Below are 27099 nucleotides of genomic sequence, written 5' to 3' on the forward strand. Positions count from 1 at the left end.
TGAACTTGGTTTCAAGGGTGACGTCTCTGGCGTGTTTTTTGTTGACAAAGATATCTTGTATTTTTAGCCATGCGGCTCAGCCGTGATATCGGTGTCAAGAACACGACCGAATAGATCGTCGGATAATGTGCTATATATCCACTGGAGGATGAGCGCATCAAGTTCGAACCAGGTAGAGAATTTTGGGTCAGATTCGTCAGGTGGTTCGGTGTCGTCTATGTGATTGAGAACTTATAGGCACGGACATGGAATTTGAAGAGTTTAACACAAGAGGAGTAGGTTACTTTCTTGTCATCGAGGGTTCGTATTTTGTTGTTGATGTTGGTGACATTGTAGGCCGGGTGTAAGGTTTGTTTTTCTGGTGGAGTTTGGTTGTTTGTGGCTGAGGAATCATTGGAGGTAGACATGGAATGTGAGAAGAAAAAAAAAAGATGAACTAGGAAGAAGAAAGCTGTAAGTGAAAAAAAAGAAATCAACTTTTCTTTTTTTTTTTTTGGCTCTGATTACCATGATAATTATTGGACTTTTGTGAATGTAATTCATTGATTTGATATGCCAGAGATACAACGTAATATATAGGAATGGAGGTCCACAATTATCTCCTATGATTGTGGATCACCATAAAAACAAAATCAAACTTGATTCCTAAATATATGTAACACCATAACAACCAAATCAAACTATATTAAAGGTAAAATAATATGACAACAGTTTCCTTCAATACTTTCATATATTCTTGACAACTCTGAAACCAGAAATAACTAAAATACAGATCTTGTATCATTCCTGAATTTGCTTATACAATAAAATGTTCGGTATACGATTCTATGTAACTTCGATTTTGGTATTAGATAACACGGTTTCAATTTGGCACGGTACTAATACCATTACCATTCATCAGATTGTGTGTTGTGATTCACTTAGCAAAGGCTAGTTAAGTGTCATGTTAGTGCCACGTAGACAGTGAGCATTAATAACCAATATTTTTACAAGCTTGTTGTAGGTTAATTAGGTTTTACTATATATTTAAAAAAACAAAAAAAAGATGTGATTGTTTGTTAGTGGGGTAGACCCCAACTTTAAAGCTTCTTATGCGTAAACCAGATGACACTGCAGGGAGGAGGGAGGGAGAGAGAGAGGTTGGTGCTGCATGTGTTGTGGTTTGGTGGGACGTTAATGGCTTAGGTGACTTTGACGTCAGTCATGACGCCTCCCGCAATGAGTAGTTTAATAAGATCATGTGTAATGGTAAAGCATCACCCTTTAACGTTTTTGGCATGTGGCGTCCCTTTAATTATTATTATTATTATTATGATATAAATAAAAGATAATGTAAATATCTGACTGGTTGAAGTTTATTAAGAAATAAATAATTGGTTGAAGAGAATGTGAGAGTGGCGTTTTTACCAAAAACGCCTAAAGCTAAAACCCCACCCAAAATGTCCAAAAGGGTGGTGTTTCCTGATGCTTTGGACGCTTTGATAGGGTCATAGCGTCCTGTACGCATAACAAGAATTGTAAAATAATCAGTTAAGTAAATATGAGCATTCACATCTCATCCCCTATAATTATGTGTGGGGAGTTTGTAAATTATGGGGTGGAGTTGTGAGTGATTGTGAGTGTAAATTATAGGGTGGAGAGAGAAATGTAGTGATTTTTGTAAATTTGGGGAAATATTTGGGAAACATTGTTTGCCCCTATTTATTTTTTAATATTTGTTGGATTGGTTGTGAGTAGAGGAGAGAGAAAATAATAATGATAAATGTATAAAAATATTATTTAATTGAACAGAAGAGAGAAACATAGTTTTTTTAATGTAATTATAGAGATGAAGATAGAGAATGAGATAAGAATGCTCTTAGTGATAATTCGAGGTCGTCTTAACCAATCAAATTCCTTGTTGTGGGTGAAGCAACCTGGCCCAACTTCACGTGGGCAGAACCACGTGGCAAATCCGAGCTCCCTAAATATCCTTCCGAGTCGTCTAAACCAATCAAATTCTTCAGTTCACGTGAGAATTATACACACCCATGACCATCATCTCTAAATTAATATTTTTTCAGTATTTTACCACAGAGTTATGTGTCTTTTGTTTTCTTTTATTTATTTTATCTTAACAATTGTAAAACAAATAATTAAACAATAATAATCTGTAGGTAACATGCAAAACACTTATGTATTTTGTTACTCTAATTATAATGTTATCAAATATCAACTACTCACTGAGATCAATTAATCATATAAATTATATTTTGGATAATATTATTGTTAGGACTAATCAACTTCAACTTATAGTTTTCATTACGTACTAGATGATTAGAGTAGTTTAATTATGTGACGCAACAGGTCATTAGATATTTTACACACTGAACACTATTACACTCACGGGTGATAAAAGTTGAATATCAACTTTTAATAATTCATAATACCAAATAAAATAAATTAAAAAATTCAGGTGATAGAAATTAAACTTAAAATATATATTTGTTTTTTTAACTTAAAATATTTGTCTTTGGGTGTATATCCATATACCACCCCTCTCTATGGTCTCCTAGTCTCTCTCTCTCTCTCTCTCTCTCTCTCTATATATATATATATATATAAACATATATGTTTGTTTGTATATATATCTGAATATCTGATTTACAACTTTGAAGAGCGACAGAAGGTTTTTGTTTTAGGATAAAAATGGTTGAATCTTCTGCTTCATACATTCACATGGTGGGTTCCTCTTCTTTTCTCTTAATCTTTGCATCAAATATACGTGTCATAGTACTCATAAATAAAACCCATCTGTGTTTGTATGAGTGCATATATATTTGTATATGCAAGTATAGCACGTAAGTGATATTACATGTACGCTAATTTGCAGGTGCATCATCTAATAGAAGAGTGTTTATTATTCAATATGAGCAAAGAAGAATGCATGGAAGCTCTATCTAAGTATGCAAACATCATGCCTGCAATCACTTCTACGGGTAATAATCCTACCTTTTAATTATTTTTGCGATATAAAATTCCATTCATGTTTTCCAACTTAGAGATGTAAACTTAAAAAAAAAGGAAAAGGAAATTTTAGAGAACTTCATTTTTTATGATAAAGGTGCATGACAATGATACGGACACTCAAGGAAATTTGGGGTATTGTCATTTATACTGGGTTGGGAGATTTAATTATTTAGCCTTAACACGACCTATGGGATGAGTTGCAAAGAATGTATTAAACAAGTCATGGAAGTCGAGTTAGCAGGTCGACGGCCTACTTAAATAAATAGATTGCTAGGTGAAACTTTTCAAGTAAACAAGGCTAAACATGTAAGCTAGAACATGAAAAGTTTAATTAAACAAGTCAAATACGAACACAACCAATCTATTCGTTAGCTAGTTAGATATAACAACTTATAATCGAATTATTTTCGTCTCATGTAAAGGAAACCATCATTGTGTGCATTCACTCTTAAATTTCTTTTTGACTGGCTTTGTTGTTGTGTAACGATGCCCAAGATAGACAAAACCGGGTCCACCCACAAAACAAGTGAAACTATAAACGCATTAAATATATATTAAAATTAATTTAATTAAAATAAGGAGAAACTGAATTTTCATAATTTTAACTATGACCTATTTATTAAATGATAATAATTCATACTTACACTTTCTCATATGATAATGCTAACTTTCATTTTTGTTGCCAAGAGCAATCTAAGTAGCAAAATCATCATAGATTTCACTCACTTTCTCTCACAATAATGTTTATGCACGAAATAGAGAAACGTACCAGCAAAGTTGAGTTTCATATGCAATTAAATTGAGTGTAAATTATGTGATGATTATACTATCGATATTGCTCTTCGAAACAAAAGTGAAATTTTGGATTATCAATTATCACAATTCATGTATAGGTTGTTATCGGCTAATAGTTGATAATTTGATCATTAAAATTCAATTATGTCTAAAATAATCATATATATATATTAATTGAAGGTAAAATTATAGCATTAAAAATGTTCTTATCATTAGTTTCCATACATTATTGTAAGTTGACATGGATGGCTCGTTTATTTAGTGTGGAGTGAGCTTGAAAAGGAGAATAAAGACTTCTTTGAGGCATACAATAACACAAGAAGGGTTCATCAAACACAGTAGCTATCTTCACGATCTTCTTCTTAATCATCATTAGATCAAGTTATATCACCATAAATGCACTAAATCATTTGTATCTACAATAGAGTGTGTAATTTTTTTATTTAGTTGTAAAATATATGGTAATGCTATTACATGCAAATGCTTCTTGTCTTTGTCGATCTCAAATGCTCAGAATCACGTCATAAGAGACATTAGCGGTACCAAGATGTTATGATAAAGATTTAACTTTTCAAAAGGTGAATGAATGTTCAAGTCGCGTGGTTGTTAAAGAAACCGGAAATGTAATAATTTAAGAGTAGTTGTATTTATTGTTATTAAAAAAGACAAATTGGATTTTATTAATCCCACATTTTTGTCATTGCCCGATAATAATCTCAACTGAGAATATTATTGCCGAAGCCTGGAATTCCCACATTTAAAAAAAATTCTCGTTGGACCTTCGTTTAAAAAACTTAACGGCGTTATTATCTAAATTTCGTACAAATGTTTTAGGACTATTTATTCGATCGGTTCATTAGGCATTCCATCATTCGCTTGGTTCATCAAGTCACTTGATTTTGAATATAACAAATTGACTGCTAATTGCAAATCAATTCCACTACAAATGTGTTCCTTAGTGTGTTCGACAATTTTGCTTTAATTTGGATTTGTTATCATTGGCCTATTTTGTTTCACTTGTTTAAGGGTTGAGTGTTTGAAATATGTAAGTTTATTGCTAATTTTATGCTAAGTGAAGATAATAAATTTGCTTTAATGTTTAGCATTTTTATTTTTTTAAGTTTATTAGACCAAATACTAGAAACCCAATTAACCTAACCCGACAAAATCCGTATCCTAATAACCCGGGATAGATTAGGGTCAGTTTCGGTTCTAGATCTGTGATTCTCAAACCCAAGGAAGTCGACCCAAAATACCCGAAGATGATGTTACCATTGGTCTTTTGTGTAACCATAACAGTGTTTACTTCAATATCGAAAAATGAAGTGTTCCAGCCCATATAATATCCCGTTGGCCCAATCTAAACCAAGAATGAACGAGGCTAGTTTTAAGTTTTAACAAACAAAAAAAAAACCGTATATTATGGCCCATGCAGGTCTCGAACCTGCGACCTTTTTAACAAACAAAAAAAAAACCGTATATTATGGCCCATGCAGGTCTCGAACCTGCGACCTTCGCGTTATTAGCACGACGCTCTAACCAACTGAGCTAATAGGCCGATCATGATATACAATATTTCAGATGATATTTAACAAACTATTGTTCTTTTTCATTATTAACACAAAAAATTTAACACTTAAAAGTTTAAGCTCATGTGGAAGTTATAGTTTATCTAATTTTGAAAGATTTACTTATTTTAGAAAGAATTAATGTTATGTTTTTAATTGGATCAAGTTAATAAAATCAGATAAACAGGGGCGGACCTATTAGCAAATCAAGGGGGGCGGCCGCCCACCTTAAATTTTTTTTTTAGTATTATTTATATGTGAAAATCTCGATCGCCCCCTTTTAAAATTAGTGTTAAGTCCTGATGTCGCCGCCAAAAAAATAATTCATGGGTCCGCCACTGCAGATAAAAACTAAATGCCTCACTTGAAATTTGTAAATGAATGTTATTCCGTATTAGTTTACTCTATTCTATCTTATGCCTTGATTGTTGGTTTGAATAAAGTGCCGGGGTTTATGGTTTATTTGAAGTTTACTGCTAAAATAAGAAAGAAAAAGAGAAAATAAACTTGTCTTGAGTGTCCTTCGAAATCTCTATTGACACAGTTTGAGATGACTCTTATAGATAAAAAAAAATAATAAAAAAGAAAAACAAATTTATTTTATCAAATAAAATCCAAAAATCCTAAAAATATAACAAGGTTCTTACACAGGAACGACGAAGGAAAATCAATATTCTAGCCCGACGACATTGAAGGTCTTTAAATTTATCAATTAGTGATTTAGAATTGAAGTTTTCAACAATTTCTCTTTCTATGTAAAACAAAGACTAATTCATTTGGCATCTGCTTTAAAAATCAAACATCTTGATCTAATTCATAAAACAAATAAACAATATTCAAATCAAACATCTTCACTTCGTATGTTTCACATGTTAAGTGGAGCATCCACAACACACGGAGCTCATCCGGAATTTTTTGTCCGGAAATACAAACTTGCAGTTAACGTAGAGGTGGGATCCTCCGCTGTCACATACTATTCTCCACTAGGTTTGAAATTTTAGAGTATTATAAAAAGATGAATGTTTTTCAAGGAAGTGTGGGACTTAATGTGATATGTATGATAGCGGTTAGTGAAGGTTTGAAACGCATTAGCATTGTGGGGGTAGGTACGGCAATTTCTTGACACAAACTGAACCATATGTGACATTCGTCAATTTTCAATTATTTATTTCTATTTGTTTACCCGATCCAAGCTTGCATTAGGATATTTATTATTAATGAAATCGAGTGTTTTTTAGGATTTTATGGTGTTTAATTCATTTTATATTGTTTTGGTATTTAAGCATGTTAAAAACATCCTTAAAAACACTTAATTTGGACTAAAAACACATTTATGAAACTACAAGGTCTAATATCGTCAAAATTGAAACTGATGGTAGAACCACCCTCCCCGCGTGGTGCGTAGGATGAGGGTAGTGTGCTACGTGTGGCATGTGCAACGGATTTCGTTTTTTTTTTTTTGTTATTATTTTCAGCTCGTTTATCTCTTAATATTTATCTAAATCATGTTATAATTCAAATGCAAAAGTTCTTGAATGTTATTAAGCATATTCTATCTTAAACTTATGAATTATAGCATTTAATATGAGATAATTATCAAGTTTTAATGATTATCTCAGTCATTATGAGTTTCAAACACGTTATCATCATATATAACATAAAATGATGATAAAAATGAAGCTCAAATATGATACTTATATAAACAAGTCATTCTCGCATTTATTCTCTGCTATACAACTAGTCAATTTCACATTTTCTTATGAATTCAAGGTTTAATCAAGGTGTTCTTCACGGTTTGACTTTCAAAACTCAAACAGGTCTTTCAAGCTTATTTCTTCGACTTCCTTAATCTAATCTCGGGTAAGTTGTTTTCATGAAAAACGTTTGTATTCATCTAACTAACAAAATCCCTCAAAATTTTACAGATTGATGGAGTTTTGTTGGTCAATTAATCCCGACTCGTTTAGGGTTCATAAAAGTTAATTATCGTATCTTTTCAATTAGCCAATCTTCTAGTCGGAATTAGCTTTCGGTCCAGAAGAATTTTATCTTTGTTTTTATGCTTTCGGTCCGTTTGTTGTGATTCCAGTGGCGATATTCTAGGTTTTTACACTAGTTTATTATCTCAAATTTGCAAGCCTTTTTTTGTCGGATTAGTCAACACATTAATTTCCTCGTTTAATATTATTTTATCAATATCTCGTCTAGATAATAAAGGTGAGTAATTCACACACCTTTTTAATCTTTTATTTTTGGGGGTAACATGTGTACCATACGTATCAAATTTTATTTATTTACATCTATACCTCGTCAACCACAATTCGATATTATGTGTTTATGGATTATTGCTTATCGATGACATGCTATATGGTTACATGTTGAATTTTATTGTTTGTCGTTGGGCCACCTCATCCTCATCAAGTAGGCATACATCACCCCAGTAAGCTGGCCGTGTGCTAGACCAAAAGGGTCCACATCTATTTTATTTGGTGATTGTTATATAATATTAATGTTGTAATTATTTTTATTTCGCATACGAGTTGTTTTGGTTTACAATATAATAATAAATCTAAACTTGTGTATTGTTTACTCAACTTTCTGTTGATCAAACTCTATTTTTACGGTTGTTACATGTTTGCTAGTTTGAGAATTGGATGATGGGAAGAAATAGTTTTACTAGTTATTATATGAAAAGCTAATTTGTATAATGTAGTGTTTCTTTTGTTTATATTGTGATGTACTAATACACCAAAATATCGTAACCACATAATTAAAGAGTTTTGCGGAATTTAGGCCCGTTTATTATTTTTTTTTGTTATTCTTTAAAAACCATTATCAATAAAAAGGTGTAACTTCTATATATTTTAAATGCTAATAAACAATTTGACGTACACTTGTCACAAACACAAGTTTTTATAAAAATCCGACATGCCTCATTCGATTGTTACCACCATAATAGATTAGTCGAAACCAAGTGTGGACACATACCTCGTATATTTGATGTTCAATTATATATATTATAATTAAAATATATCAATTCTATCCCCAAAGCACAATCTCCATGTAGTCGTTTAAAGCCCGACTTTTCTTTTCTTATGTTTTCATCCTCATCTGACCTCGACATTAAGCCTTTTTCACCTCCAAGTAGCCTTGTTAACTTAGAATAACAACATACTACAAAACAAACCACAAACAGAATAATTTACACCAATGTAATAAGACACCATTACACCCCGTTTATAAGTAGTAATTCAGACAACCACATTCACAAGCATGAAATAGTGAAACACGTGTATTTGCACATATGGGTCACAACGTATATGACTCCTTAGTTTAGCATACACACCCCTATCAAAATATCACTCACTTCAAATCATGTAATTTAATATGAACACCTTGAGAGATACAACCGTATACAAAACACATTCCACGCAATTCTCATATAACGTTGTAAATACATTAAAGTCTCTTGTTTAAAAACATATATGCGCAGCTATAGTAATTCGGTATTTTCGTCCACTTATGGTAGGTATCTTGTTTTAAACTAAAAATCTAATAAAAATAGACCCATAAAGAGTGTCGCCGGTATATGATATGTCCCGAACGAATGTTCGGTTAATTTACTATGAATATTTTAAAATCGGTTAAAACCTGAAAATAAGCTGAATTTTCAGCACTTAAACACTCGACGCATTATCAATTTGTATTCTTTCTTTATGAGTTTAAACCCTCAAAACCCAGTCAAAACAATACGGAATTGTTAAGTTTTACCATAGTCAACAATTTGTATTAGACAACCTTAACCTTAATAATCAAGCAATACGATCCAAACTCATTCAATATTATAATTTACTCCTTGTAACAACATATGGTTAACAGACACTACACCTCAACTAATATTCGGTCACGCATATAATATCATAAAATATACAAAGTTGCAATAATAATTAAATGGTATAAAACTAGTTACAACCCACTAGTTTCACCAAACACAATTCGAGTCACTCACCTTTGCCTGTAAGAGGAGTGTTGTTTGTTACTCGCTTGTCTTAGTGCCTTCCAAGCTATGACATACGTATCTTCATAACAAGTCAACCTCTCACTCAATTAGAACACATATTAAAATTTGAGTCTAACTAAGTTTATCATAAGCTCATGCCCTTTAGTTTTACTCTTAAAACAAATGATGACACACAAGTAATCGTCACAACTCATACACATTTTTACTATTATGTTTTCTAGTTTAGCATTTCATCGAACACCTTGTGGGCATGAACAATAATTCACCATTTTCTTATCCATATAAACGCACATACCCTTTTAATCATCAAAGATGTCTACTTACTTCATTATCCCCAAAATACCATCTTTTAAGTTTTTCTTGATTAAAATCACCATTGTTTTGGATTCACAAGTTATTTTCAAATAATTACTAATTTGACAATTTAAGAATCAAACTTTGACATTATCTAAAACTCAATAACTTCAATTAATCATTCAACTTTGAGTTTCCTACACGAAAATCGAGCACCAAAAATCCCCAATACTCAGTTTTGAACTAAGAACAATATGAAACACTAACTCTATAATTTCATAGTCAAAACTCATAATTCACTTACCGGGGTTTAAAGAAATCGATTAAGGATATAGCATGATCACATGGAATCACTCACATTCGCGACTTTGGTGGAGGATTTCAACCTTCTCTCCTCGTCTTATTTAATAAAAAATCCTTAAATGCCTCTTTTACACTCAACTTTACAATTAAACAATTGTGTTCGGGTGGGCACGGGGAAACATGCATATGTGGATCTTTCAGGAGTGTTTCCTATTGTTGGGCTCAGCGACCGTGGGTTTGTTGTGGGCAGTGGTGTAAAAGTCGGATTCCAATGCCTTGAAATCGGTGATTCCAAGTTCCTCGGACATCAACCTTGCTTCCTTTTCCCAACTCGGCCACCATTACTCGCCAAGGTCAACTCGGTCAAAAGTCGGAGTACTCGGGACTACTCAGTGTAACATTCCAAAATTTCCAAAGAATAATATTTAATATATTATTTATTTATGGTGGGAAAGCTTACTTGAATTAGTAGAGAAATAATAAAATAAGAAAGATAAGTTAAGTAGGCTAATTAGATGGAATTAAATATGGACCAAAAATGACATATGGGACTAAGGTCCATGGGCTTAAGGGATTATAAATACCCCTTAAACCTTAATCCTTTACATTTCCATCCATCTCTACTCCATAGCCTACACCCTCAAAAACACACACAAACACTCTCCTATATCTCGGACCAAGATCTGAAGGAAAAGACCTGAGCTTTTTGACGTTAAAGCATCTTAACGGACTAGACTTATATCAATACTAGATCGTGTTCGTAAACCGATTCGTCTAAAGGTATGTTTTGTAACGAAAACTTGTTCGGCTCGTTTATTACCCCTAAATCTGTACAAATGATAAGGACAAGTTAAACGTGATGATTCTTGTTGAAATCCGTTAGCGTTTAATGGGTTAATTAACCAAATGTTTAGCCGTATAGAAATATCGATCAACCGCACCACTGAAACACGATGTATAAGCGTTTGGTTGATTGGGGTTTGTAAGCGCTGGGTTTACGAGCCTAATGATACCAATTTGGTGTTGTCTCGTCGTGATTTGAGGGATAATTGCAGATCTGGTGTGTGTTTGACCGTTTATGTTCTTATCAATTTTGACTTTGACTACGAGAGTCAAAGATTGGATAAGAACTAATGTTCATTCGTTATGGGTAGCGAATGACTGATCATTCGTTACGCAATCATAACGAATAGGATACATTCGTGTATCTTTATAACGAATGAACCTTTCATTCGTCTTACAGAATTAAGCTGACTTGGCAGCTCGACCCCAGCCAGGGGCTTTGCCCCTTGGAACCTGCTAGGGGCTGTCGCCCCTAGGACTTGCTGCCTGGGGCGCTGCCCTCGGACCCCCGTTCGTTGAGGGCTATATTAAACTAGAAATACGATATGGATAGTGATAGTTGATTGATACGTGTAATTTTTATACAGTTAACCGTGCCCAGTTTAAGAAAGGAGTTACCATTAACCCTGAAAGGAACCGAGTTCAGGTGAGTTTCTAGCCCCATTTTCTTGTTATGTTTTTGGGGTTGTGTGCATACTCAATGTGATTAGTTAATACACCTACCTTAAGTGGTAAGTGTATGTCATATATGATTTATGTGAAAGTTATTGAAGATATAAATGAATGCTTGTCGGTACGTGAACGAACTTCGAATATTGCGCGTATTGCTAGGGAAAGTGATCGCTAGAAGATTAAGGTGAAGGATGCCCAATGCGTCTGTATGTTATGATGTGGTATGCTTGTTTGCGTGGGTACATTATACGTCCGACATAGTAAGTTATGATGGAAAATCCCTCTAACTTACTTTGGACATAGACGTGGAATGTAACAACGTAGATAAGGACGGTGGACCCCATTAGTGTTCCTTAGATGGATATTATATGATTAAGTGTATGTTCATTTTATGGATAATAAACGTTGTTCCTTCTATGGATAATATATAAAGTTCCTTGTATGGATAGTGAATATTGTCCCTTCTATGGATAATATATATAGTGTTCCTTCTATAGATAATACACGTTCCTTCTATGGATAATATGTAGTGTTTTTTCTATGGATAATACACATTGTTCCTTCTATGGATAATATATAATGTTCCTTCTATGGACTATAGTAGACATTTTTGTAATGAATTTTGTGTAATGTTCCTCTTATGGATATTTAAGGGCAAGGTATTATTATGTGTCTCCGGATACATGTAAGTAAATATGTTTGTATGTAAGAAGGTTAATAGGTTAAGTATGAATATGTATCTTCGGATACGTATATATGTATGATATGTGAAGGTATTATATGTTGTTTGGATAACTAGAACTCACTCAGCGTAGCTGACTTTTAGTATGCACGCAGGTAAATATGTATTATGAGCTAGCATGAGGATGACACATGGCATGGATTGAACGGCTGACATCTGAGGATGGAAAGAAATGATATTTTAAAATATGATGTCTTGTGTTATGTTTTAAAGACAAGATCAGAATGTTTTGTAATGATGGGTTGAAGTTTTATATTCCGCGAAAGTTTTTAATTAACTCTGATTTGTAGAACTGTGTTTATAAGTAAATCCGACATGAAATGTAGGGCACCGGGACCAGGGCCTTACACTCGGCCTCCAAGGTCAACTCGGCCTCAATTTTTTTATTTTTTATTAAAAAATTAAAAATAACAACAAAACATGAATTTTTTGAATTATTTTTTTTCATATGAATTATGCTTATTTTTACGTTAATTATACTTATCTTAACACACATATATATATAATATCCAGTAATTAATTTATGTTATATTTATCATGTTCGAGTACTCCCTACAATGGGGTCGCCGCTTAGGGACCGCCTAGCGAGTTTTACAACATTGGTTGTGGGTCAGGCTGCGTTGAAGGCTGAATCGGGCAAAGTTGTTAAACACGAGAAAGCTTGTTTAGAAAATCAATATGTCTTTCTCCCATTTGCTTTTGATACATTTGGTTTTCAGGCCTTTTTTGAGTAGGGTTCAGCGTGTCGTACATGGAACATATTCGCCTCATAGGTCCCAAAGCTTTGTTTTTAGTAGGACTGGTTTTGCTATTTAAAAGGGGGTTGCGGCGCAGCTTGTTGCCCGTTTGTCTGCCACTTTATTCTAATCGTTTTGTAATAATGGTTAATTGATTGGTGAGGTTTGTCTTCTAAAGTTTTTCAATTCTTGATATAGCAGTCGTCGCTGAAAAAAAAAGTTTAGTCCTCATGTTTAACTAATATAACTAAACACCCCTAATAAAATTCTCAATTCTCAAACCGAATAAATGTTATACTATAGTAATTCGTTAGATAAAATTTCACTTGGGAGTAAATATTTGTAGATATAAATAAATAAAAAACCTAACGAAAATTAGGATGTTATATGTACTTCAGTTTATGAAATAAATTAATTAGTTATTTTCATTAGTATTAATAGTTTCTTGTGAGTTACTATACAATCAGTTGCGCCTCGGTATATTCCGTCGTAGGTTGGGGTGTGACACCATATACGAAATAAAAGTTTTGGATGACTAACACGGCACATTTAAAAAAATGAATTAGGATAACCTGTTTTAAAAATATTTTGGGTTGACCCACTAATCCTTCTAAGAATTTAAAAAACTTTGATAATTATATATTTATTTTTATTTTTTCCTTAAATCATTTTTATAAAGATTTGCAATTTTCAATCTATTTTCAAGATTTTAATACTAATAAAAACTAATCATATTATTTATTACTCTAGCTAGCAACTGTAAATTATATCTCATTTTCTTTTTAAAACAATCTTGTAATATTTATTATTCATTTTACAGATACACTTGTTGATAACCCACTTAGAGCATTCACAGCCCGTCTTCTATTCCCATTTCTATAATTACACTACAAAACACTATATTTCTCTTTTCTGTTTAATTAAATAATACTTTTTATACTTTTGTCATTAAAGTTTTCTCCTTCCTCTACACACAACCAATTCAACTAATACTAAAAAATAAATATGGGTAAACTTTGTTTCCCCAAATTTATAAAAAATCACTACATTTCTCTCTCCACCTTATAATTTACACTCATAAGAGCATTCACATCCATTCAATCATCTTTAACCCTATAATTTAACAAAAAACCACTTCTTTTTAAAATTTGCCTTCATTTTAAAGAACACCTCACATCCTATCATCTATATTTATCTCTATATTATTATTTTTTTATTTTTTCTTTTTCTACTCATTAACAATTTTAACTACTTAATGTTTTGTCTTATTTTATTTCTCTTCTAAAAAAGTTAAATGAGTCTAAGCTTGGCTTAAACTTGTATTATTTTAAACCAAACATTATAATCAGTATGGCCATATGAGTTGAATTTATGTGTAGGTTCTAATTAGCTTCATCCAAAAAAGTACTTCATTGAACAATTTTGTGGATTCTGATGCAATTCCACATATGCAATTCAATTTTTGAAACCATGTTATCAACCAAATATGATTTCCATCACAAATCAAAAGTCAACTAGAACAGTTAAAAAAACAAAATAAAAACATCTTGATTTTACTTCTTTTTCAGACTCATTTACTGAGCAACAGATTATCAACATTCAACATGACTTTGTTAGATGAGCTGGCCATATTTGCTGCAATTTCACGAGCCGCTTCAATTTTTCTCGGTGTTTTATAAATATTGGATTGTTGGCAATTACTACACCTATCTGCAGGCCACTTTTCGCTTCTCCCTGTAATTATACCCAATTCACGGGTTAATTACTCAATACGCAAATAGCTAACATGACCAACAATTAACTTTAGTGAGTCAAACTTGTTACTTTCCAGATCTAGGGATTTTATGTTCTATGATGAAAAACTGGAACCTAGCACCTAAGGTTTTGTTTAGAACTAACGAGCTACTCGAGATCGACTCACTAAAAGCTCGAATCGAGCCACGCTTAAACGAGCTCGAGCCTAAATAAGTTCGCTTAATCAACAAGCCTAGGCCCGAGCCGAGCTTTACTTATCAACCCCGAAAACCAAAACGAGCATTATTTATGTGATCTTAATTTAATATATTAGCAAAATATTTAAAGAAAAACCAATATAATATATAAAATTACAGCAAAAATAACTAAATAATACATACTATCTTGTATTGAAAATACTAAAAATAAAAAATCATATATTATATAAACATGAATAATTACCAACTCGAGCTTGAATATAACACAGATACACAATTGTGTATGGCACATTTAAAAGCCTTAGAAGGTTAAACAGCCATCACCAGCCCGTTATACCACTAAAAACGAACTGACCAACTTTCTTCGATACAACTAGTTTAAACATTTTATACCACTAAAGATTCCATCTTTCGTATGGCATTTTCAGAGTAGGGCTGACTTGGGCTCTTTTATAAAATGATTTGATTCAGAATATATTTGATTACAAATGAATATGACACACACACACAAATGCATATTCAAAATACAAAAACACAAATTAGAAAAAATCACAGGAACATATAGAATAACAGCAAGAGCAGCAGAATGACAAGAATTTACCTTTAACCAGCCAAACAAAGTGAAGTTACTTAGAAAAGCATTAACGAGTCAAACAAAAGATTAACAAAAGCAATAGATTGTTGGGTCGGGCCGGGTCGTATAGTATTTTTATCTATTATGTTTCCATATGAAAACATATTTATCCTACAGAGACACTGTCTGGTTATTGGTGTCTTCAAAATTAACATTACAATCACACACAACCCTTTTGTATACACTATACATGTAACTTATTTTAATATTTCATAATACTTAATGAAACAACTTTTGTTCTATTAATAATATAATTATGTATTCATGTAATTTATAATATGAAAGCTATTATGTTCTTATAAGAAAAGCTATATTTGTATACCGCTTAGGAATTAGTAAATCATTTAAAAAGATTCTACAACTTGTCCAAATCATGAAACTAAACCTTTAGTAATGGTTCGGTTTTAATTTTCAATGGTTCGGTTTTGGTTTTCGATAATACATAACCAATTGACCTAAAACTCGTTAAAACCGGACCGTGAACACCCCTAATAGGCAGTAGCTAGATCCTTAATTAAACCTCAAATATTGTGTTTCAGTAACTTATTTGAGTGTTGCTTTAGCTTTGGTGTCACACCCCGACCAAAGGCGAAACATGCCGGGGCGTAACGTATTAATTGGACAGTAGCTCAAAGACACTAATTAAAACGACAATAAATATTTAATTTCATTAACATTAAACACGTACACAAATTCAATAACAATTACATCGTATTCTTGTATGTTGAATAATATCCTAAGGTCAAACTATTGTCTTCCAACTTGAATAGTATCAACTACTTGTACCTGTAACATGTATAAAAATAGAGTTTGTCAACACGAATGTTGGTGAGAATACATAAGTTTTAGTTTATATATATATATATATATATATATATATATATATATATATAAATCACAATTCATATGTAAATGATGAATATTACAATTCTTATGAAAATGTAAACAACTAAACAGATGTGGACCCGTTCTTATTGATACGAAATCAAAGTACTTGGGTAAATGTATGATCATACTAGATGAGGATGAGATACCAACCGCCAAACATAAAATAAACATTTAAGCACACAGAGCATAATCATAGAGCATGCAATAATCACACATAAACATGTATTGAATTGTGCTTTGAATAGATGTAGAAATAAAATATAAATAAAATTGAATAAGGTATATATGCTACCCCCAAAATATAAAAGATGGAAAAAGGGGTATGTAAACTCACCTTCGAGATAAGGTAGATGATAACGGGGAGTTGGGTAAAGTGAACAAGTTAGTTAGATTCTGCGACGAGTCCCGACGAAACGCCCTAGTTTCATGGTACAACTAAAATAAATATTTGGATGCTAAAAAGAACAAGATTCGATAATAAGGGTTTACAACGGATTTGGGATTTGTAAAGAATTAAATATATTTTATATATATTTTGTATAAGTTGAATAAAACGTAACGATTAATTATTCTCACAGGTGATTTTTAACTATAAAATTGCTAATATTTATTATATAATTATGTATTTAAACGAAAAACTTATTTTGATAGCCGGCTCGTTTAGACGAATAAAACTATTCTTAGTTTAATTCTCTTTTAACAATTTAGGTTTTAAATCTAGAAAACATAAATATTATAGATATATGTAAAACATGCATGTTTATATTTACATGAACGGAAACATTAATCGAGATATATTTTGAAGGTTAAATGAGGTTTGGTTTGTTAACCGAGTGAGAAATGATATTGATTTACAAACTATTATTAAAGGAATAAGTTTTTAAAACAAAAACAAATAAAATAAAATTAAAAACACAAAACTAAGCACCCCAGGTTTCGAACCCGGGTCCCTGGGCGGCTCAAAGATTTAACGCAACACACACCAGCCAAGGCTGGTGTGTTAACTTGTTAAAGGAATGAAACAAGAGATAAATATTCAGAACCCCAAATCAGTTCCCAACCCCTTTAGAACCCTAAATCGATAAAGCCCCAAATTGACGAGTATACACCCTCTGTTTAATCAAACTAACAGAGGGGTTTTAATACTCAACAAAAATCGATCACAACCAATATATCAATTACCATAAACGAGTACGAATTGAAGGATAATGGCGAGTTAGGGTTATTGGCCACGAATGGGTTCAGATGTCGATATTACACGGCTCCTAGGTTGCAATTGGTTTAGGGTTATGATTCGTAATGGTCTGAGAAGTGTGCGTGCAAGTTTAATTGAATTTTAGACGAGTATATATAGCGATTAGGGATGAGTTCAGGTCGCGGTTCATGATGAGCGAAATTGGTATACAAGGCTGTCATTTTCCAAGATTAAACGAACAGGTAAACGCTTTTTAGGTTAATTACTGATTTGGCAATGCAAATCCCCTAATTTTCGGCGTGTATTACGGGTCGATAAAACAAGAGGGGGGGGGGGGGGGGGTCGACGGTGGTGACGGGAAGGAGAAAGAGGTTTGGTAGGTTGGCATAACTGGTCCCTGATTTATGATTGTTGTTTAAAAGCTAGATATGTTAAGCTATAAAGGTTAAAATGCACAAGTTGGATAGTTCTAGTATTTTATCAAATAACGAACAAATACGAGTGGTGTAATTAAATAAATGGTCAAAGACCAACCAAAATAATAAATTATTGGTTTTAATAAATAGCAACGTCCGGTTAATCATAATAAAAATTTAAGACGGGTCGTGTTTTCGGGTCTGAAAATTGACGGATGTTACATGGTGTTCTTAATTTGTGGTAAACTTCATGAAAATAGTTGAAATCCTACAATAAACATAATGAAAATGAAAATGAGAGATAATAAAGAGAGAGGGGTGTCTATTGCAGCTTGTATTAGTGACCACAGGGACACCGATTGTTTAGATTCGAACCAGAACTCTTTGATTTTGCTTAAGAGAGAATCAATTGCCTTTGGTTGATTTGTTTAAAAAGGCCGATAGAAGATGAGCGGGAGAACTGATGAGGCCGGTGGGTGAAAGTACGATGCAGTTGAGATGGGGAGTGCTACAGTGGCTTTTCATATATGAAGAGTTATTGTAGTGTATTTCCATTATATAGATATAGAGAATATGAATAAGGGATAGGATGGAGAGAATAATTGAATGATTTTTTTAAAATTATGAAGATAGGGGGTGTATTGGTGGATGGAATGAGAATGCTCTAACCATTCAAAACTCCACTCTATAATTTACCAATTCCCCTCACATAATTATAGAGAATGAGTTGAGAATGCTCTTACAGCATTCTCATCCTATCTCCTAAAATTATATGAGAGTTTACAAATTATAGGGTGGGGTTATGAGTGGTTGCTAGTGTAAATTATAAGGTCACAAAGAGAAATGTAATGTTTTTATTGTAAATTTGGAGAAACTTTGTTTGCCCATATTTATTTTTTAATATTTGTTGAATTGGTTGTGAGTATAGGAGAGAACAAATTGTAATGATAAAAGTATAAAAAATATTATTTAATTGAATAGAATTAAGAATTATAGTGTTTTTAGTGTAATTATATAGATAAAAAGGGGATAAGTTGGGAATGCTTTTACAATTCGCCAACATATATGGCACATTCAGAAAATGAGATAGACGTGTCTTGTTCGGGGCTACCCGAATTTATGTGGACAGGCTGTCATGTTAGGGTTAAAATTTTTAACTAATAACATGAATTGGGTTCGGATTAACACCTATAAATTTGTGATAATAGCCGACCAAACTTTATTATATAAACAAACTATTGTTACAAGCAAGACACTAATAACAACAAAACAACCACCACCTAATATTACTAGCAAGTATGCGTGGTACAAATGACATACACCACCCAACCACCCAATTATAACATAAAATTAGAAGTCCGCCCATTCTCCCATGTTAAACTCGCGTTCTTCCCTCGGTTTTGTTACCCACAAGAAGCTAAGCGTCTTGATCTCCTCAACCACATTACATAAATTAGCCACTTTTCCTTCAAATACTAACTCATTCCATGCCCACCAAAGACACCCAACATATGGTTAAACACACTACATTAAAGACCTTGGCCTTTTGTTTTAGTAGCTGAGTGAACCGATTAAACACATATCTTTAAAAAAATAATAAAAATAATAAGGGAACCTTACAACAAGAGCCGACCACGCTCCAAATTGTTTGTGATAATGATTTGCTAGATAAGATTTGAGTTTGGTTATAATTTAATAAATGCACGTTTTTAATATTCAACAACTTTGTAAAATCTTAAGGTCTTAACATGGTCATTGGTCAAACGTTATAAATACTGTGTTTTTTATTTTTATCCACAACCCCCCCCCCACCCCACACCCCCATACCTATATAAAATATTTATTCTGTTTATAAATAGTAATGCATTATTTTCATTTTCTGAATTCAGACGTAACAAGTACTTGTATAGGCACTTAAATTTGCATTACTAAAGTATAAAATTTGAATATAATATTATTATCGTTATAGTTACACAAAAGAATTACATTTAAAATTATTGATACCTGGTAGATTATAACACTACTTTTAAGTATCAATGCTCTAACTTGTCTAGCTGTAATGACGAGTTAAAAACCAATTACGACAATTCATCTAACAAACAAAGACGAGTCCAAATTGCTAAAGTCATAACACATGAATGAACTATGAAAATATAACTATAATTATGTGTATAAACTTTTAAATCGTTGAGTCTAAGGACACCTTTTACTTAAAGGATGCGTTTATCATCAGTCTAAAATTCACGTGTCGTGTCATAAATATTTTGTAAGCTTCGTTTAAAACTTCACATAAACCGACTTTTCTTTTATACATGTGAGATGCCTTTTTTTTCCGGATTCTGAAATAAACATCTTTAATAATTAGGAAAAAGTTAAAATTAAAAGGGTGACAAAAATGCGAAGTCTAATAAGAATTTGTGTCAAACAAAAACCCTAAAAAAATTAAAAAAAAAATCATAACTCAATATATAAATAGAAAACGAAAAAAGTTAAAAAACAAAAATGTTCATCCGTCATTCTCGTTTAAAAAAAACAACGAAAAGACACAATGCCGAAAAAAACAAAACACACAATGATAAATAAAAAAAGACTATATCGTAAAATATAATACATTGCCGAACAAAATATAACACAATGTTAAGTAACATAACACAATATAAAAAAAACACAATGTCAAGGAAAAAAAGACACAATGTTAAGAAAAATAGACGCAATCAATAACAAAAATAAACACAAAGCACAATAATAAATAAAATACACATTAATCCATTTTTCTTAACATTGCGTTTGTGTTTTTTCTATTTTGAGAACGATGAAAACGGTGAAAACATTTTTGTGTTTTTACTTTTTAGTTTTTTTTAATTAAACTTTGAGTTATATATTTTTTATTAATTTATTATTGTCTTTTTAGCTAGAAATTATTCTTATTCTTCTCATTTTTGCTCACATTTATAGAATTAACATGCCCCTGATAATTAATACGAATCATGTAATATTTGACTTTGATCTAGAATATACTTATATTTTATTATATATATAATATATATATATATATATATATATATATATATATATATATATATATATATATATATATATATATATAGTGAAAAGATCCAATACACTAATGTTTATCGTATAAATACGTACGCGAATCCTGTTTTTCGCGAATCGATCCATGAAATCACATCCAAACATCTCGGAATCGTCAATACATATCCAATCAATCATTGCTTCACCGGAAAAAACAGTTTTGGATGATTAATCGATCAATTTTTCACTTTTTCACAAACACGGTTTTTGAGCGTTTAACGAGCGTTTAATGAGCGTTTAAGGTTTTGTGAGCGTTTTCTGAGCGTTTTAGGTTTTTATTGCCTTTGAGCGTCTCGCGTACGTTAATGTACGTTAAGCGTTTTCGTACAGTAACTGCACCCTATATATATATATATTTATTGTAAATATAATTAGCATACATAAATTAATGTCAATATATAAAACTTAGTTATTTAATTTCAAAACTAATTAATTTTATTACCTAAGTCTCATGTTGATATTGTTGATTATATAGAAAGTTATTTAATAAATAGTTAAATTCTACCTACATGTTACGTCAAGCATTAAAACCACGATAAGCTGCAAAAGGTATAATCAGTGGGTAGGTGAGAGATTAATTAGGATGTGAGTATGTAGTAATCTTTTTTGAACTGTGAATATGTAGTATTAATTATGATGTAAATATCTCTAATCTATTTTATGCAAAATCATATAAAAAATAATAATTTAAAGACATAATAAAGTGCTTTAATTAGAACATATCTTTAAGTCATTATTATTTTTGAAATAATAATAATAATAATAATAGTAATAATAATAACTAATCAACATTTTATTAATTTTGTTAATTTATTATCATTTATTATAATTCCTAATAATAAACCAACTATATCAAACATTAAAGCACATTAAATTAATATCCATTAATTCATCAAAGTGAAAAAAAAAATCATTAAATTAAGAGGTGAAGAGGGATTACATGGCGTAAGGATATTATTACAAGTGGAAGTGGAACCCAACACTTGCCCGCGAAACATATCTTTATACTATTTCCAGTCCAACTCTTACCTGTAATATTATTTGATATGAAACTTCAAAAAACACACAGTTTGTTCAAGGATATATATAATCGGATTGATCATTAATGTATGAACTCTCTCTCTCTCTCTCTCTCTCTCTATATATATATATATATAGATAGTTATACATGTATGTTTCTCTCTCAATATATATATATATATATTTGTTATATGTATGTTTCTCTATCAATATATATAGTTGTGTTTGATTGATTCTTGTTTTTAAGTAGATTGAAGATTAAATAATTTGAGAATTCGATCTAATCAGATTGTTCGTGTTCTTTTTACAGAATCAAATAGTTGAAATGGAGAGAATCAACAAGAGGAATTCGAAGTTTCGATGCCTGTTTGGAGGTAAAATTCTGTTTATCTGGCAATTCTGATTGAATTTAATGCTATCAATAATGTTTGAAATTATGTAATTTAAGCTTGTTAATGTTAAAATTGGATCTGTGTTACTAGCCCTAGCATATTTTTGTAATTTCTATAATATTAGATAAAAAAGTGTGTTTTATGATCATACACTCATACCAACTGTGGAAGCTATAGGTCATTGTCCAATTGTTCATTGTGCTTTCTTTGCCATGTATAGTTTTATTTGGATTTTGAGATACCAGGCTTTTTGTTTTCTCAAGTTGTGTGAGTAATGATGAATATTGTTCATTGTAGGACAAATAATTTAGGTTTAACTTATTTTTTGTTAAAATTAAATTGTTGTAATTTGTTGGTGTTTAGTTTATTGATTCTCTCAACTTCACGTTGTATTTTAATTCTGCTTATAGTTAGTTAATGACAAGTTTCGTTATCGATTTCGTATTTGAGTTATTAACTTGAACAAACAAATCTGTTTTTTCTAGAAAATGATGAGTTCCCGAGTCAAAGATTTGTCGAATCTAGTTCCCGTGCTATTAATCCTACCGAGGTGCGTCACTTATAAGTTTTATAACTTTATATATAATTAGTTACTATATATTTGTATGCAACTTATGAAAGTGATTATATTTGTTGTAGTTAAAGTCTGAAGTTGGAAAAATCACTTCTAAACAAAGTAACGGGATTCAAATGAAGAAGTTATTACCTAAAGGAATATTAAATGGAATCTCATCCAAGAAACGGTCAACAAGTATTTTAGCTAAGCTGGTGGGTCGACGTCGAGATTCTTCTGAAATTGTCAATCGATCTTCTGACAAACGTGGAAAGAACAAAGAACGTCTTGTTTGTAACGGGACTGCATGCGAGTGGAGAGGTGCTAAAGAGACTGTATCAGATATAAGTAGTGAAGTTAAAAACGGTTTTAAAAGTTCTTCTGACAAACGTGGAAAGAACAAAGAACGTCTTGTTTGTAATGGGACCGCATGTGAGTGGAGAGGGGCTAAAGAGACCGTATCAGATATAAGTAGTGAAGTTAAAGACGGTTTTAAAAGTTCTTCTGACAAACGTGGAAAGAACAAAAGACGTCTTGTTTGTAATGGGACCGCATGTGAGTGGAGAGGGGCTAAAGAGACCGTATCAGATATAAGTAGTGAAGTTAAAGACGGTTTTAAAAGTTCTTCTGACAAACGTGGAAAGAACAAAGAACGCCTTGTTTGCAATGGGACCGCATGCGAGTGGAGAGGTGCTAAAGTGACCGGATTAGATATAAGTAGTGAAGTTAAAGACGGTTTTAAAAGTTCTTCTGACAAACGTGGAAAGAACAAAGAACGTCTTGTTTGTAATGGGACCGCATGTGAGTGGAGAGGTGCTAAAGTGACCATATCAGATATAAGTAGCGAAGTTAAAGAAGGTTCTAAAGATAGAAAGAACAAAGAACTTGTTTGTAACGGGACTGCATGCGAGTGGAGCGGTGCTAAAGAGACCGTATCGGAGATAAGTAGTAAAGTTAAAGAAGGTTTTAAAAGTGAAAAGAGCATAGAACTCGTTTGTAATGGGACTACGTGCGAGTGGAGGGGTGTCAATATGACCGTATCTGAGATAAGCAGTGAAGTGGAAGAATGTTTTAAAAGTGGTCATGTTGATTATGAAAATGATGAGAATTTGCATGTGTTAAGAAGTGGTTCGGTTAGTGAATCAGAAGACACATGTGGAAAGAACGAAGAACTTGTTTGTAACGAGACTGCATGCGAGTGGAGAGGTGCTAAAGAGACCGTATCAGAGATAAGTAATGAAGTAAAAGAAGGTTTTAAAAGTGGTAAGGTTGATTATTATGGATTTGGTGAGAGTTTGCACGTCTTAAGAAGCGGTTTGATTAGTGAACCAGAAGACAAACGTGGAAAGAACAAAGAACTTGTTTGTAACGAGAATGTGTGCGAGTGGATAGGTACTAAAGAGACTGTACCGGAGTTAAGTAGTGAAGTGATAGAAGATTATATAAGTGTTAATGCTGATTATTATGGATATGATGAGAGTAGCGGTTCATTTAGTGAATCAGAAGAAATAACAGTATCTTCTAGAATCATCATTGACCATCATGACCGACTCACACATTCAATATCGCATATGTCTCAATCGTCTCTGATGAGTGAAGCAACTAATATTTTGTTGGATAGATGTATGACTGACATTAATGAAGATGAGGAAGCAATAAGTGAGTTGAAAAGAAGCCAAACCTAAAGAATCAGGCAAAGTCGCTAGTTTGGTTGCGGTTGGTGATGTATTTGCATCACCTAACGGGTTGGGTTCACTTATGGCTTCTAGCAGCGGGTCAACATCTATTCAACCATCGTTTGTTGACCCAAATCATACAAAAAATGTTGGTCATGATGAAGATGAAGTTGATGAGAAGATGATCACTGAGTCCTCCAATCGATGTAGAAGAAAGGTGCAAAAGGATGTTTTTAACTATCAAGAGGACTTACCATTGAAAATGGTAAGATCCAATAAAAGGTTTCAGTCCTCCCTAAAGTCAACCGAGATTTGCTTTAAGAATGAGGATCCGGCTAAATATCAGCCATCGGCTTCTGATATTGACATTGATGCGTAGGTTTTCTTACTTACCTTATAGAATTATTAGTTAAGATTTGTTAAAAGAAAACATGCTATAATATATGATTGTAAAATCTAGCTGCAGTTGAGATCCAATTATAAACATCGTTAACTAGTATTGATACGTGTGTGCGTGCACACGTGCGTATGTATATATCTCGTTGTGAATATGATTGTGAAATCTATCTGCACTTCAATTAATAATAACCTTATTCCTTTTTAAGCTTCTAGTAGTCCTAGTTGCATTCATGATCATACACTTATGCTATGAGCTTAATCTGATTAGGCTCATGGCTTCAAATATTCGAGATTGAGATCGTGTGTGTATTTACTCGGTTTAGTACCCTTAGAAACAATACAGGCTCGAAATTTGCTAGGGTGGTCAAGAAACATCATTACATTACTTTTAAATTTGAAATGCGTCTCGGCAAGCTTATAACTCTACAACAATATAGAAACTTTTATGGTCATCTTTTTTCTATCTCCTTTTTCTATTAATTAACATATATTTGAAGAGGAGTGTAGATAAAATATCAATTTGTTTGTAAATCAAATCTGCTGTTTACTTAAAATCTTGACACATCCCTATTTTACTTGTTTGGTTGATGCCTATTAATGATATACTCAAATTAACAAACATTCTTTCTGTTTCAACTGTCAAGAAATTTAATCTTTTTTTACGGTTTCAATACAGGTGTATGGACCTGAATTAGAAGATCTAGCATTCGCTTCGGATGACACTGAGAGTTTTAACGCTCGTCTTCAAGGTAATTATTTGACTCTTCTTATTGCATATACTTTTTTGTTCTTAACACATTAAATTTATTTTTCAACTCCCATCATTATTGCATTTGATGTTTAGAAAGCTTTATATACATAGTATTCATAGTCCTGAATCCTGATATAATATGAACTATTTCGTTGTACGTTTTATTCGCACATAAGAAATTTCTATTCGAGTCAATGTATATGAACTATACATATATATACAAAAAAGGTTTCTTCAATATCATGTTAATATAGTGACTACAAATTTTTTCACGTAAGGTAACGGACCAAAATGGTTTGAACTTTTTATACTTAATACGCGTCTCAAATTAATACGATTACAAGACTTGACCTAATATTACATTTCCAATGGTCGGTCAATTCATTTACTTATTTTGGAAAATTATCCTTAATGATATTCGAGTCATAAATATTTCAGCCTGCATACCTGCATACTACGTGATCTTTTACGTATCGGAAATGATACCAATCTTGACCTAATAATGCATTTAACAAGTTGGAGATAAGATATAAACTCAAATGACCTAATTACAGTTAAACAAGTTTAAAATGTCCCCTCTAAAAATTTGTATGCTTTACATCATAACCGTCTAATCCATTATTATTGAACTCTTTTCCTTAACATTTTCAGATCTAAAGAAAGATATTCATCAGCTGACAGTCGAGTCGAGGATAATTTCTACCAAACTCAGACTTATACCAAAAGTCAAACACTTTGGTCAACTATCTGCATATATGGAACATATCCTACAAACTTTAGAAAATCATGATACAGATGAGACCCTACATCATCATGTTGATCACATACTACTTAATTGTCTTGAGTATTATTATGAAGATACAGCGTTATTAAGGTTTGAAAAAGGCGTGTTCTATGACTATGTTGAACAAATGCTCATTAGAGCCTCAAAGTCAACGGCAGTGTACCCGTGGATCAACCCTGTGAAAAGAGAAGGTCAACTTGGGTTATTGAAACCGGATCTTGAGGATCAGATTCGTAATGTGGTTTACGAGATAGAAAAGGATTATCGTGAGGATTTTTGTGAAATTTATTACGACAAGGACTCGGAGTGGGTGCAACCTACGACTGATATCGACAGTTTAGGTATGTTAATTGCAGAGTTGG

General features: G+C 32.2%; 1 long non-coding RNA gene and 1 other non-coding gene across 2 annotated transcripts; one reads left to right on the forward strand and one right to left on the reverse strand.

Moving 5' to 3' along the window:
• The first annotated feature begins 2579 nt into the window (after nucleotides 1-2579).
• LOC143589629 (uncharacterized) lies at nucleotides 2580-4339 on the forward strand. The gene is made up of 3 exons (XR_013145317.1): nucleotides 2580-2721; nucleotides 2873-2978; nucleotides 4067-4339. It is a non-coding gene; the product is annotated as an uncharacterized LOC143589629 (long non-coding RNA).
• A 949-nt stretch (nucleotides 4340-5288) lies between these two features.
• Nucleotides 5289-5362, reverse strand: TRNAI-AAU (transfer RNA isoleucine (anticodon AAU)). Its single transcript has one exon. It is a non-coding gene; the product is annotated as a tRNA-Ile (tRNA).
• Between the last annotated feature and the right edge of the window lie 21737 nt (nucleotides 5363-27099).

The sequence above is a fragment of the Bidens hawaiensis genome, unplaced genomic scaffold, assembly GCF_021521415.1.
Source record: "Bidens hawaiensis isolate Kalapana, Puna unplaced genomic scaffold, B.hawaiensis_p1.1 tig00037674_1, whole genome shotgun sequence".
NCBI classification, from domain to species: Eukaryota; Viridiplantae; Streptophyta; class Magnoliopsida; order Asterales; family Asteraceae; genus Bidens; species Bidens hawaiensis.